Consider the following 14,605-nt stretch of genomic DNA (forward strand, 5'->3'; position numbering starts at 1 on the left):
AGCTGCACTGCCCAGGACTCAGCGTCTCAGAAATTATCCAGAGCTCTATCAGCCTGCAAGAGAAAAAGAACATTTCCCTAAACACTCCCTGGTATGTGGAACACTCCCCTGTACGATCATTAGGGCAAGCTTCAGACATAGGAGAAATAGGACTGTTCTAGAGGAGGCTACACCCCATTCTCTCCCATCACAAACCTTCTCGTGTTAAGGCAGAGGAGTAGTAGCTCCGTCTCATGAACTGTCTTCCAAAATGCAGTGTTGAGAGAATTCACCAATGTGTGAGGCTAGAAAGAGCAACCAACCCATTGTCTCCGGAGCAATGGCAGGCACAGCGTGTGGCAGCCACTTGCAGAGTGCCCTCTGTCAGGAGAAGAAGGACAATCAGCTTCGATCTGGTACAGCAATACCTCCCTGCTTTGCTTGCAGAGTTTTGTCGGTTGGCACAAGTCCAATTCAAGGGGAAGGTGAAACTGGGCCCTGAGTTTAAACTTATCCCATGGGAATGGCTAAAAAAATTCCTTTTCTACTCATTTGTTGTCTTAGTATTTTTTTCTTAACCAGAGGACTATGCAAGAAAAGTATTTTAGACAAGCCGTGGTGAAAGAAAACCGAATCATTTCAGAGATTAATCATTGCTGGCCAAAAAAAAACAAAAAAACAGCCTGATGTTAACTCTGTGAAAGCAGGTTTAAAATCAAGGGCATCAGCCTCTCTGGGCCCATGTTTTCATTTTCTGGCCTGTCTCCAGCTGGCCTGAAATGCTGACACAATTGCTGAGAAGCAATGACAAATCCAAACATGGTGCAAATCCATAGGACTCCAGGTTTTCTGGGATTGTGTGAAACAGACATTTGTTGAAGCAAGTGTCAATTCCCAAATCTCGGTAAAAACATTCCAAGAATATAGTTTTACTGTCTCTAATGAAATGTTTGATGGCAGAGCTGAGGCCTATGAAGGCAGTGTTTTCTCCTGACACTCTGTGTCTGTAGGCAGTGGTGGGAGTTCCCCTATGGGCAAGAGTCAACTGGCCCTTCCTTAAAGAACATCGTGCATTCTTCCTTTGAAGACAAGGGTGCTCTAGCAAGGAGAAGGTGCACGGGGGCAAGGCATTCAGAATTCTAGCTCTGACTTCAGCACTGACTAACAGAATCTTGGGCAAGTCATAGCATCTCAGGCCTCATTTCTTCTCTGTATAAAATAAGGGCAAAACAATTATGGCCCATATATTATATTATCTGATCTGTTAGGACAAATGTTATGACCACATCGGCATGAAATGTGGATGAGACTGAGACTGAGAAGTGCATCAGAGACACTTAACCAGGATGGTGAAAGAAGAGAATCATTGGAATTGGGGCAGAAACACCTCACCCCTGGCTCTCCTAGCCAGCCCGTGGGGAGCATGGTGGGGAGCAGAGGTTGGTGGTGGAGCCATTTTGAAGACATAACTGTGGCGGAAATGTATGGTATATTTGGTTATATCTATGTTGACTTTTTAGTAACTTGCATAATATATTATGATATGTATGATACTAGATGCCATATGTTACGATTTTAGATGGATAAAGAATATGTTTCAGTTGTTCTCAATTGATGCTTTTATTGCGTTTAAAAATTTTCAAGTTAGAGAAATCCCGTGGATGGTGTTAAGGAGAAAAACCCAAACTATATGAGTCTGCTTCTGATCTTCTGATTAACGAATCATTTCCAATCTCTACCCTGGTGCCTCAATGGGAGGAGCTGAGGCAATGAGCAGATCTCTCTTTAAACATGGGGAGATAAGAGGCATCATTCTGGCATGGGTTAGCCATCCCTTTGCATGTGAACCTTTTCAAATGGATGCAGAAACCTTTTCAAATGGATGCAGAAACCATTAGCAGAGGGCTGCATCCTTGCCAAGAGAATTTCTGTGCCACTCTAGGTACGACTATAAACTGAAAGGACTCACGTGCCTTCACACCTGGCACCAACGTGCATATATAAACATACTGTGCATTATTTACATTGCATTTTTCCAAGAAAACAATAACAGCAAAAACCTGAAACCAACAATTAGCAAAAACAAAAAACTGTGTACATGTGTGTGGGGAGGTGTGTTTTAGAATAATGGGTCATTGTCATTTGGAAAAATCTTAGTGTGGTCCTTATGCATATCCATTTTTTGTGAGCATTCTTTAGTTTATCTACATAAATTCAACTTGGGAAACATCAACTCTGCTGAAAAAAGAAGATGAAACACGAGCAAGAGATCTGGTGGGGACAGATTTTTTAATTACATCGTTAATTTCCAAAGACGCAGCCATCGTTCTTGAGCTGTGTCAGGTACCAAACATAAAAATGCACTAGAGAAAACATAATTTTGAGTGCTAATAAAAAGAAAACAAAAGGTTTCATTCACCAGCAATCTCTGCTTCCTTTGATTTACAGTTTTCAGAAAGCAACAGTGTCATTAAACTACAGGGTCACAGAGCTGCCTCCCGGTGGAACACTGATTAGATGGCCTTCCCTGACGTACATTCAGTAAATGAATGGATGACAGCCAACTCCTCATCACCCGGCCACAGCAGACCTGGTGATCACGGTAAGCATGTTCTCAGGAAGTAGGGCCAATCATTGCATGGCTGGTGTAGGTCTATTGCACACAGAGCACTTGGCTGGTTTTATTTCAGACATCCTCTCAACTAATACCCTCTTGCCAAAGGAAGAAAGCATTGCCTCAGATAACACAAAATGGTAAATAATCAGCCTGAGGCCTTCCTTAAATCCCTTCTCTCTACTTCCTGAGAGGCATTTTCTGGAATTCCCAATTGCATCACACAGGACAAGTGCTACATTAGTTACTGGGCAGGTCACAGAATGACGAGGGCTAAGTAGTTCTCACTTCTCCTGGAATTATGGAGTAGCCTCCACCAGGGAGGGGTGCGCAGGGCACTGTCACTGTACCGGTGGTGTTTCACAGCTTGAGCTGGGTGACCAGAATATGAGCATCATTCCCTAGCCCTTTTCTTACATATCTTAAATATAGCATAGCATATCATTTCTAAGAAAAGTAGACTCAAATATGAAGGCTTTGGGAACTAATTCAATTCTCATAAATTATTTATGTCCGTATGCCCTTTTTTGCTCCAGACAAGAATTATTTCATGCAATTAAAATTTTCTCCACTCACAGAAGTATTTCTTGCTATTATTTAAATGATAAAGATATGCACAAAAAAGAAATAGATCAAAGCACTATTTGCAGGGAGTGGAGCGGTGGACGTCCCGTTCCAGCCTCAAACCTCTCCTCAAAGATAGCCAATCTCTGGCTGAGTGTATCTTCTTCCAGACCATTTCTGCACCTATAGGTACATACATTTCCACATTGCACTTTCCAATGCAATGTCGGTTTTTAACTCATGTGTCTTGTTCATCTTTTCCGGCCATTGATCACTTAAGGTGGGCAAGAAGCAAGGACCAACGTCCTGGGTTAGAAGGGACAGGAATGTTTGGAAGGAAAAGTTCCATGATTAGAGCGACGACTATGATCCTAATGGACAAATTTTGATGGGAATCATGACGTGTTAAACTTGCCCTAGAATCATGTGCCTAAAGACTTGTGCAAGACATTCCAAGTACGAGAACAGAAGGGCGACAGTCACCAGCTGGGGCCCTTGGGACCTTTTTGTTAGTTACGCCTGGAGAACCAGCAAGTCTCTTGGCTCAAGGGCTGAATGCTGAGACATGGAGCCTAAATGGACCAGGCACAGGTGGGTCAAAACTAAACAAGGGAGCTGGTTTTATGATTTAAGCTGACTGCAAAGAGGCTGCACATGTGGTCTGTTTATAACTGAGATGAAGTAGATTATTCTCAGGGCCATGTATCTCAGAGCATCAGGAGTTCCTGGCTGAGCAGAAGCAGGATCTCACGCGAGGAACAGAGCTGTGGTCCTATGGTCCTGACCTAAAGAAGGGTCCCTTTTAATCCCTTGGATAGTGGTGGAAGATATAAGTATCAAATCTTGGCAAGCCTGCCACTTTGTGGCTGTTTGGGGACAAAAGCTCTTCTTCCTTCAACTCCTTGGGAATGAGAATCTCCAACAGAAAGTGGGACTCATGAGCTGCCCCATTGCATGCATGGACACTTGCTGTGTGCGCACAGCACCCCAAGACTCAGGCTGCCTTCCTCAGGCTGTGATTATCTCCCATCACTTGGTGCTTCCTTACTTTTCCTCTACACTTTTCTTTTCCTTCTTTGTGTATCTCACATGAAATCCTTTTGTGTAGATTTTTTTCTCTTATACACTTTTAAAATTGGGGATAATAATTCGCATGCCATAAAATTCACTGTTTAAAGTAAATAATTCGGCTGGTAGTGCTGGCTCATGCCAGTAATCCCAGTACTTTTGGGAGGCCGAGGTGGGTGGATCGCCTGAGGTCAGGAGTTCGAGACCAGCCTGACCAACATAGTGAAACTGCATTGCTACTAAAAATGTAAAATGAGCAGGGCATGGTGGCAGGCACCTGTAACTTTAGTTACTTGGGAGGCTGAGGCAGGAGAATCGCTTGAACCCCAGAGGTGAAGCTTGCAGTGAGCCGAGATTGTGCCACTACACTCCAGCCTGGGCGACAAGAATGAAACTCTGTCTTGAAAAAAGAGAAAAGGTATATATTTCAGTGACCTTAGAGTAAACACGTTCCTTCAGCAGAGCCTACTTTTCCTCTCAGTGCAGCAGACTGCTCTCTGTCGTGACTCTTTTGGGGTACAGTGTTCTTCCTGCATTTGTTTCCGCCTGACAAAGATGAACTAGAATAAAGCAGGAGGTCTGCTTTCCCCTCCGGCCACCTCCATCCCCACCTGCAGTTGGCATGAATGACCCTGCCTGCAGTCCTTCCATTGATTGGCATCTGACTGCCCACTGGCTCCCCATATGCTAAAAGCACACTCCAGCCTGCCTCGTGATATCTGATAGAGGGAGGGTGCTAATAATTCACACAGACTCCATTGATTTGTGCACCTTCTCAGTTCCTCTTGCTCCCTCTTTTTCCCTAGAGATGCAGTCGGGAAACTAGCAAACAGTCCTTGAAGCCAAGCTGAGCTTCTGAATTTATTGCATTCCTAAAATAGTGGGCAAAAAAAAAAAATCAAGAACTGAGCCTCAAGAAAACCACATAGTAGCAAACTATGTTCCTGTCTGTCTTGTAGAAGAAACTGGGTTCTTGTCACACGACCAGGAAAATGTAGGCATGCCTCGTAGGATGAGTAGGGCAGGGCTTATTGGGTGAAAAGGAAAAAAGAAAAGAACTCTCAGCGAAGTGAGAGTCCTGCTAGCAGGGCCCCACCTTACAGATTGAACCCCAGGCCACCACCCAGGAACCCAAGAGGCCAGCCTTCTCCAGGGCAAACATTCCCTGACTCCTCCTCCTTTCCCCAGTGCACAGGTGGGCATTACTCAGAGAGCATCAGTTGGGAAAGCGCAGGCTTCACCCAGGACCAGCAGTAAACAGTAAACAGCCTTCAGACTGTTTTAGGCTTGAAAGCAGAGTTTCGCTGGAGACCGTGACTGTCTCCTATCTCTATCAATAGTAAAGCAGTCTGGCAAATCCACACCTTCAGGGATATGACATGTACTGAGAAAGGATATTTCCTGATGTTAAGAAAATAATGGGCAGGCTCATACAGTCAGTATCTTTCTGTATGAGACTAGACAGTTCAGGAGACATAGCCAGGGCGCGTCTGGTATTTGTCCAATTTCACCGCACAAAATGATCATCCAATGGCCAGAAATGACTATGGATGCATACGACTTTATGAGAATACAATAAAGAGAATTCTAAACTCACAAAACATTAAGAATTAAGGAGTATTCATTTTCCAAAATCAATGGTGCATTTTCGTGCTGCTGAAATTTCACTGTACTGGATGTGGCTGACAGCAAAGGGGTCAGAGACTGCAGAGATTTCCGTGCTGATAATTTTTACACTGCAATATGGAAACCTCAGAATGTAGAGGAGGATGAACCCTCAGAAACTCAGGACCATATGGATGTGTGATTACCCACGATTATTAGCCAGATCAGAGTGGATATTTGTATTTTAAACTGATGTTGCTGGAGAGTCCCCCCATAAAAGCTAATGAAAACTCTGACTCCTGGAATTCCAGTAACGTTGAGAGGTGAAGAAAGTTGGTAAATTAACTCGACTAGTCTCAGACAGCTGCTTGCCTACCCATGGAACCCTGAAAAACCACCAGGCAGGAGACCTTTGCTCACACAGCTTCGTAAATGACAGCAGTGCTGTGAATCGCCTTCCCCCAGGAGCTTAGGAGACGCAGAGAGGGTGGGTCCCAGGTGGGTCCCACCCTAAGATCATTCAGCAGATCTTGAGCTGGATAGAAGCCTCTGAAATTTCCACAAGCTCCCTGATGATTCTGCAACAGACCAGCATTTCAGAACCTCGAATACAATGAAAACCGTTCACCTTTGAAATCAAGTAGTCATGGGTTCAGATTTAGAGTCCTGCCTTGGGTGACCTTGAGCCAGTTGCATCTCTCTGAGCTTCAGTTTTCTCTGCGTTACTTACGCTGCAGGGCTATTGTGAGGATTCAGTTAACAGATGCAGTAAGTGTTGATCTCAGCGCTTGCCACCTCGTGGATGATTAATAAACATAGCTCCTGTATTAGTCTGCTTGGACTAACTGCTGTGACAAAGTACCACAGAACAGGTGCCTCAAACAAACGCAATTTATTTTCTTATAGCTCTTAAGGCTGAGTGTCCAGGATCAAGATGCTGGCAGGGTGGGCTTCTCCGGACACCTCTCTCCTTGGTTTGCAGATGGCCACCTTCTCGCTGTGTCCTCAAGGGCCTTTTCTCTGTGCCCATACCCGGTATGTCTTCCTCTTCTTATAAGGGAACCAGTCTTATTGTATTAGGGCCCTATCTTAGGACCTCATTTAACGTTAATCCTCTCCTTAAAGGCTCTGTCTCCAAATGAAATCACATGGGGGTTAGAGCTTCAACCTACGAACTGTGGGGGCCACAACTTCATCCATAACACGTTCCTTCACTCTATCCTTTTCCCTGTTCTCCTTCCCTTTCCCATCAGCATCTGCAGTAGTTTATGTATGAACTACCTTTAACTCAAAAGAATACTTTTATGATAATTATTTGATAAGAGCTCTGATAGAAGGTAAGGGTGAGGACAGGGTGGGGATATTTTGCTCAAGGCCTGGGCTTTGTGGAAAGCCAGACCCCCAAGCCCTCCAAGATACTCAACTCTTACCTAAAGGATTTGAATACTCTTGCCAGTTAAATTTCTTTTGAACTAGCCAAAGTTTCTTGTGAACTAAAAAAAATGGAGATGGAGAAGGCACAGAATTCCCCTCTGTCCAAATTCTGAGTCCTTACATTTCCAGATTTTGAAGGTTGGTTTGTTTTACTCTCTTACGATATATCACAGCAGAGTAAAGAAAAGATCTTTCACATTTCCTAAGCGGAAAGCATAACTTTGTGGCATAATATTTCTTGGCAGAGTGGTAACTGAGCACCTATTTTTAGAGGCTAGAATATTCTATTTCAGACATGTGAGTCTCTATCCCAGGCATGCTGCCTCTCTCTTCCCTGTCCCCAAATGTCTCCTTCGTGGTTGCATATAAAGTTCCACAGAGGCTGGCAGCCTCAGAATCGAACCTGGGGGGTGAATTTTGTTCATTCTGATCTTACATGGCAGCACCTTACTGTCTCAGAATCCATTCTTTATGGAACTGGCAATGCACTGAAGTGATTCAGTCTATGAATCACAACCATTGCATTGTTCTTTCATTCATATTAGAATGAATTTAAGTTTTCTGGCTCAGACTATAAATTTTACTGCTTTTCTAATTTCTCACCTTCCTTGGCTGTTTGTTTTTTTCCCCTGAAACTGAAGCAGTCTTCCAGAAATATATGCATTTATCATATATATGTATTCATATTCCTCTGCTTGATTTAAAATGTGCTACTATGATTACTCTGAATTGTAAATGACAAATTGAATAGAGAAGGCTGGGAAGAGTTACTTATTTATAATAATGTAATGTATATTTTTCTTTGATAACTTAGGCAGAGATTAAGGCCCAAGGTATGGCATTAATTAAGGCCTAATCTCTGCCTAAGTAGGAGCATTTCAGATACATTAACATCCAGACAGTTCTAACCACTCCAGTGGCCTGCAGCAGTCAAAATACCCATACTCTTTACCCTCTCATTTCTTGTTTGCCCCATACTTGGTTGGGGAAGGGGTTATACGGTTAAATCCTAGAATGTCAGGGCTCAAAGAGCTCTTAGCATCTCTGAATCCAATCTCCCCTCTTTCCCTCAACTTTTAATTAAACCAAAGTCAAATCACATCATTTTCCAGCACCCCCTGCTGTGAAGCAGGGCACAGTCTACTTCTCCTGGGTTCACCTGTATGACAGGCTTTGGACAATGGGATGTTAACAGATAACATGTGACGAGAATCTTGGGAGATGCTTATGCAACTGGAGTTCTCTCTGGTACTTCCGCTAGTCCAAGGAGAATATGTCTGGGCTAGCTTATAGATTTCAGAGAGGATAAATGAGACATATGAGCAGTATTACCAGCAAAGCTTCCTTAGCCCAAGCCGAGGGTAGACTCCCCAGTTGACCTGCAGATAATTGAGTGAAGCCAGTCAAGATCAGCAGAGCCACCTAGCCCAGGCCAGTCCAGCCAGCCCAGCCCAGCCCAACCATGATCCACCAAACTCCAGGCAACTCACAGATACGTTAGTTATAAAAATAATTGGTCACCATTTATAAGGCATTAACTTTGGGGAGGTTCATGATGCAGTATTTTTGTGGCAATGGCAAATACATTAAGTGTGTCACTTGTTTCTTCTTGTCATCTGCCAGATCTCTTCTTTTGAAAAGTTCTTTTTACACTTTGTAATTTATAAGTAATATGGAGGATGATACTTCTAGACCGTGTATATTAATTCACATTTTGTTCAATTATTTCAGCAGCTATTCATGATCCTTGTCTGAATTAAGTATTACATTGATAATTGCAAACTGCTGATTTTTCTATTATTCCTTCTACATTAATCAGCTAAGTGTGCTTTTATAAAGAGCATTTCCTCACCCACTTCTTATTGTAGTACAAGTAAAATCTTATGCGTTCTCTTTTATTCAATAAGTTATAACCCATTACTGTAATCCATTGTTATTAATCCATTATTCTTTTTGATGCTCAAATTGCATCAAATTTGGCCACTGGGAGCTCCTTCAAGGCAGCTGTTGTGTCCTTTCCACACTTTCCCTTCAGTCTTTAAGCACTTTCTGCCTTTTGGCAATGTGACATATTCTCTATTGCTGGATTTAATTTGCTAATATTTTGTTAAGGATTTTTGTCTTGGTGTTCATGAGAGATGCTGGTCTGTAGTTTTCTTGTAATGTCCTTGTCATGTTTTTGTATCAGGGAATTGGCCTCATGACATGAATTGGGAAGTAGTTCCTTCCTCCTCTATTTTCATAAAGACTTGTGAAGAATTGGTATTATTTCCTCCTCACATATTTGGTGGAATTCATCAGAGAAGTCACCTAGGACCTGGGTGGCTTTTGTAGAGGGTCTTGTCTTTCCAATGCTTTCTCTTTGTAGTCTTCATTTGATATTAAGGACTCAGCCCCCACTCAGTTGTTGCTTATATTTGCACAGTAAATTTTGTCCATCATTTTCCTTTTAACCTTTCCCAAGTTACTTGGTCTAATAATGTATATGGGTAATATATGGTTGTGTTTTATTTTTTACAGGTTTTAACTTCTTGTGTTCTCTGGGACTTTGGCTTCTCTGTCATTGTCTGAGTTCTGTCTTGAAGGCTCATCTATGGTCTTTCCGGATGTGCTAGTTCTTCCAAGCATGCATTCCCAGTCAGAGGTCTTTTCCTCTCTATCCCTGACCACCTCAAATTACCACTACCTCCACCTGCACATGACCCCACTGTTACTAGCTTGTTCAAAATTAATCTCAGAGCCTATGACAGGGCCCAACTCACAGGTGGGTCTTAGTAAAGACTTGTTCATTTTATTTGTTTGAGACAGAGTCTTGCTCTGTCACTAGACTGGAGTGCAGCGGCACAATCTAGGCTCACTGCAACCTCTGCCCCCTTGGGTTCAAGCAATTCTCCTGCCTCAGACCCCTGAATAGCTGGGACAATAAAGATTTACTTAACTAATGGTGATAGGTATGGCATTAGTTAGAATCAGGTTAATTGATTAAAAAAAAAGAAAAAGAAAACCCAAATATCAGTGGCTTAAAAAGGTGATTTATCCCTTTCTTACATAAGAGTCTTTAGGCCTCTAGGCATTTGGTCCAGAGTTTGGTTCTATAAATCCTCAGAGACACAGGCTCCTTCTAAATTATTATTCTGCCATCCCTAGAGTATACATAATTCTCATCCTCATAGTATAAGATGGCCCACATCTGAAGCCACAGGATGGAAGAAGGAATGAAGAACCAGCAGAGGTCATGTTCCAGGAGTCTGTTAGGGAGGGTTCCTGGACTCTGTCACATGCACAGCCCTTCAGCTTAAGTATCCTTAGCCAGAATTTAGTCACATGGCCACACTTTTAATGAGAGAAGGTAGAATGTGTTGTCTTAGTCTGGATATCAATGTGCCCCGCTTAAAGTGTATGAGAAGATGGAGAAACGATTTCCTGGGAAATTTTGGCAAACGGAGAAGACTAAAGCCCTGAAAAGACTTAGCACAGTTGCGGAAACATGACGTGCGATGGAGCGTGTTCATAGCAGGGATGAGGCGACATGGTAGCCTCATCACTAAAAGGAGAGAGGGGGGCTAGACTGGAGCACCTTGGTAAGACTTAGAATTTGGATATTATCCTAAGTGGACTATTATATATATATATATTTTTTTTTTTTTATTGTGTTTTAGGTTTTGGGGTACATGTGAAGAATGTGCAGGATTGTTGCATAGGTACACACGTGGCAGTGTGATTTGCTGCCTTCATCCCCATCACCCATATTTGGCATTTCTCCCCATGCTATCTCTCCCCAACTCCCCAGCCCCTGCTGTCCCTCCCCTAGTCCCCCAACAGACCCCAGTGTGTGATGCTCCCCTCCCTGTTTCCATGTGTTCTCATTGTTCAACACCCGCCTATGAGTGAGAACATGCGGTGTTTGATTTTCTGTTCTTGTGTCAATTTGCTGAGAACAATGGTCTCCAGTTTCATCCATGTCCCTACAAAGGACACAAACTCATCGTCTCTTATGCTTGCATAGTATTCCATGGTGTATATATGCCTGTGGACTATTTTTATCAGTCAAGGTTTTGAAAGAAATAAATGGCACTCTTGAAATGGGTGAAATGTGTTCAGTGAAGAGACTATTTAAAAAGTGGGCAGGATTCAGAAAAATGAGCAAGGGATGTGAAGCTCTCTGGGGCCAGCAGCAGCAGGAAGCTGCCATCCCTGCCAGGACTATCTGGGCACATGAGCAAGCAGTTACTGGAACCCAGCAGCTGTGGTTGTAGGAAATGGGCTTCAGATAAGAGCTGTGCCTTTGAGAGAGCAACATTGTTACTGCAACATGTGCCCTGAAAGCAGAACTGGTGACATAACTTGCAGGGCCCAGTGCAAAATGAAAATAAAGGCCCCTTTTTCAAAACTTCGTCAGAATTCCAAAATGGCAACAGCAGTAGTTAAACCAAGTATGGAGCCTTTCTGAGCATGGGGTCCTAAGCAACGGTACAGACTGAGCACCCATGAAGCTGGCTTGCCTGCCAGGGAAGACGCTGGAGGAAAAACACCCTATACTACACTATCTTCCAGCCCTCTGAGTTTTGCCAATGGTTCCCTTTGCCCATCCCGAAGAAGCAGTTAGAATCGAGGAGGCTGATTGACGCCATCCATGATGGTTAGCTGCCGGACGGGAATGAATAGCGCATCTAAGCTGGGGAGATCTAACTCCACCATAGAGACCCATTAGAAATGTTTAAATGGAAAACCTGTCCAATTTATTTAGAAAGACCTTTTTGGCAGCAGTGTGGAGGAAGGACTGGAGAGCCTGCAGGCAGAAAGACCAGTTAAGAGGCTATTATGATGTTCTGTAGTGTTTATTTTTTAAATCACAACTCACCGTAAGAAATACGTTTTATATTTGTATCTGTAACCAGTGACAGATACCTACATATCAAGTTTATGAAACAACATAAATCATAAACCAAAGTTTATGAAACAACATAAATCTTACTCAATGAAACAATACTTAACCTTAGTAGAAGCAAACTGTTCTGATTTCATTAAAAAATGCTGGTTCCAAACCACAGAATTACTCTGTGAATCAGAGCTTTTGATTTAAAAAATACTGGTCTTAGTAGTACGGTAAGCAGAATAATGCCCTTACTGTTCATGAAGTAATTCTTGGAACTGGGAATATTTGAACAGTATATGGTTGAATTTTATACACATAGCAAGACCCAATAAGTGAAAATGTTACTTCATATGGCAAAGGGATTCAGAAGATTTGATGATGCTAGGACCTTGCCATGGAGGTTACCCTGGATTATCCGGGCAGGGCCAATGTAATCTCAAAGGTTCTTACAGGTGACAGAGGTAGCCAGGAGAGTCAGAGACAAGAAGAGGTGATGAAGCGAGCAGGGTCTGAGTGACACAGCTGGCAAAGGATGACTTGGATGAAGCAGAAGGGGATCGGAAGCCGAGGAAGGCCAGCAACCTCTAGACGGCAGAAGAGGTAAGGGAATGGATTCTCCTCTGGAGACCCCCAAAGGAGCTCAGCCCTGCTAACACCTTGATTTTAGCCTGGTGAGACCCGCAAGACTTCTGACCTCCAGAACTGTGAGATGACAAACAGGAGTTGCTTTAAGCACTCAGCTTTGCAGTGGTATGTCATGGTAGCAATATGAAACTAACACATGCAGGGAGATGGAGACAGCGGGTGAAGGTAGTGTCTGTGTGGGAGGGGCGGAGAGGAGGGGGCCTGAAATTCCAGCAGGACTTTTTTCTTTTGAGAGGTGTAGGGTGAGAGTCTTCTCTTAGGTCAAGAGCCACAGCCCCGAGACAAACCATGGTGCTTCTTCCCTTCAAGTTTTATATTCCTGGGGAAGTTAAAATGAGTATCAAAGACTTGGAAGGGGACAAAAGTCTGTTTTAAAACTGTTTTAGGCTGGGCATGGTGGCTCACGCCTGTAATCCCAGCACTTTGGGAGGCTGAGGCAGGTGGATCACGAGGTCAAGAGATCAAGACCATCCTGGTCAACAAGGTGAAACCCCGTCTCTACTAAAAATACAAAAAATTAGCTGGGCACGGTGGTGCGTGCCTGTAATCCCAGCTACTCAGGAGGCTGAGGCAGGAGAATTGCCTGAACCCAGGGGTCGGAGGTTGCAGTGAGCCGAGATTGCGCCATTGCACTCCAGCCTGGGTAACAAGAGCGAAACTCTGTCTCAAAAAAAAAAAACAAAAAAACTAGTCGCATCTATTGTTGAACGCTGGACAGGCAGATCAATCTGGTACTGGTGTGCTTCTAGTGAGATCACTCATATTTATAAGTGTAATGATCAATTCATAAGTGTACTTGTTTTGAAAGCACAAATCATCTGAAAAACAAAACTGGAAAATATAGTTTAAAATAAGAAACAATTTACAATAGCAAGAGAAAATATAAGGTACTTAAGGGAACAAATCCAAAGATATCCAAGACCTTTACCTAGAAAATTATAAAACTTTATAGAGGCCACGTGCAGTGTCTCACATCTGTAATCCCAGCACTTTAGGAGGCCGAGGTAGGAAGATTGCTTGAAGCCAGGAGTTTCAGACCAGCCTGGGGAACGTGGTAAGACCCATTTTCTACAGAAAAGTTTTTTGAAAGCTAGCCAGGCTTGGTGGCACACACCTGTAGTCCCAGCCCCTTTGAAGGTGAAGGTGAGAGGATCGCTTCAGATCAGGAGGTACAGATGCAGTGAGCCATGTTTGTGCCACTGCCTTTCAGTTTGGGTGACAGAGAAATCTTGTCTCTAAAATTGAAATAAAGAAAGCTTTATAGAAAGACATAGCAAGACCTAATAAATGAAAAGGAAGTTCATGTTCGTGGATGGGATGATTATTTTAAAGATGCCAGATCTCCCACCAAATTATTCTATATGTTCAGTGCAGTAGAAATCATTACTTCAATGAGTGTGAGTGTGTGTGTACTTTAACAAGATGATCCCAGAGTCCACCCAGACCAGGAAAGGTGAAGAATTTCCAGCACTATGGGACGCATTGTCCTTTCTGCCTTATTCTAAGGCTCAGTCAATAGGACCGTGTGGCATGAAAGCAGGAAAAGACACACAGACTCACAGGACAAAGACCAACAAACCACACACCCATGCGACCTTAATCTATGCCAGTGGCACAGAAGTGCCATTACAGCTCAGAAGTAAAGAGCAAATCAGTCAATAAACGGCAATGGGACAACTGACTGTCAACATGAAAAAGCATAACAATAGACCGAAATGTGAAAAGCAAAACTGTAAAACTTTTAGAGGAAGACTGTAGGAAGATATTGTTACAAAATTTAAAACTGAGATATAACAACAACAACAAAATCCATAAATACC

This window comes from Callithrix jacchus, chromosome 5 (assembly GCF_049354715.1).
Source record: "Callithrix jacchus isolate 240 chromosome 5, calJac240_pri, whole genome shotgun sequence".
NCBI classification, from domain to species: Eukaryota; Metazoa; Chordata; class Mammalia; order Primates; family Cebidae; genus Callithrix; species Callithrix jacchus.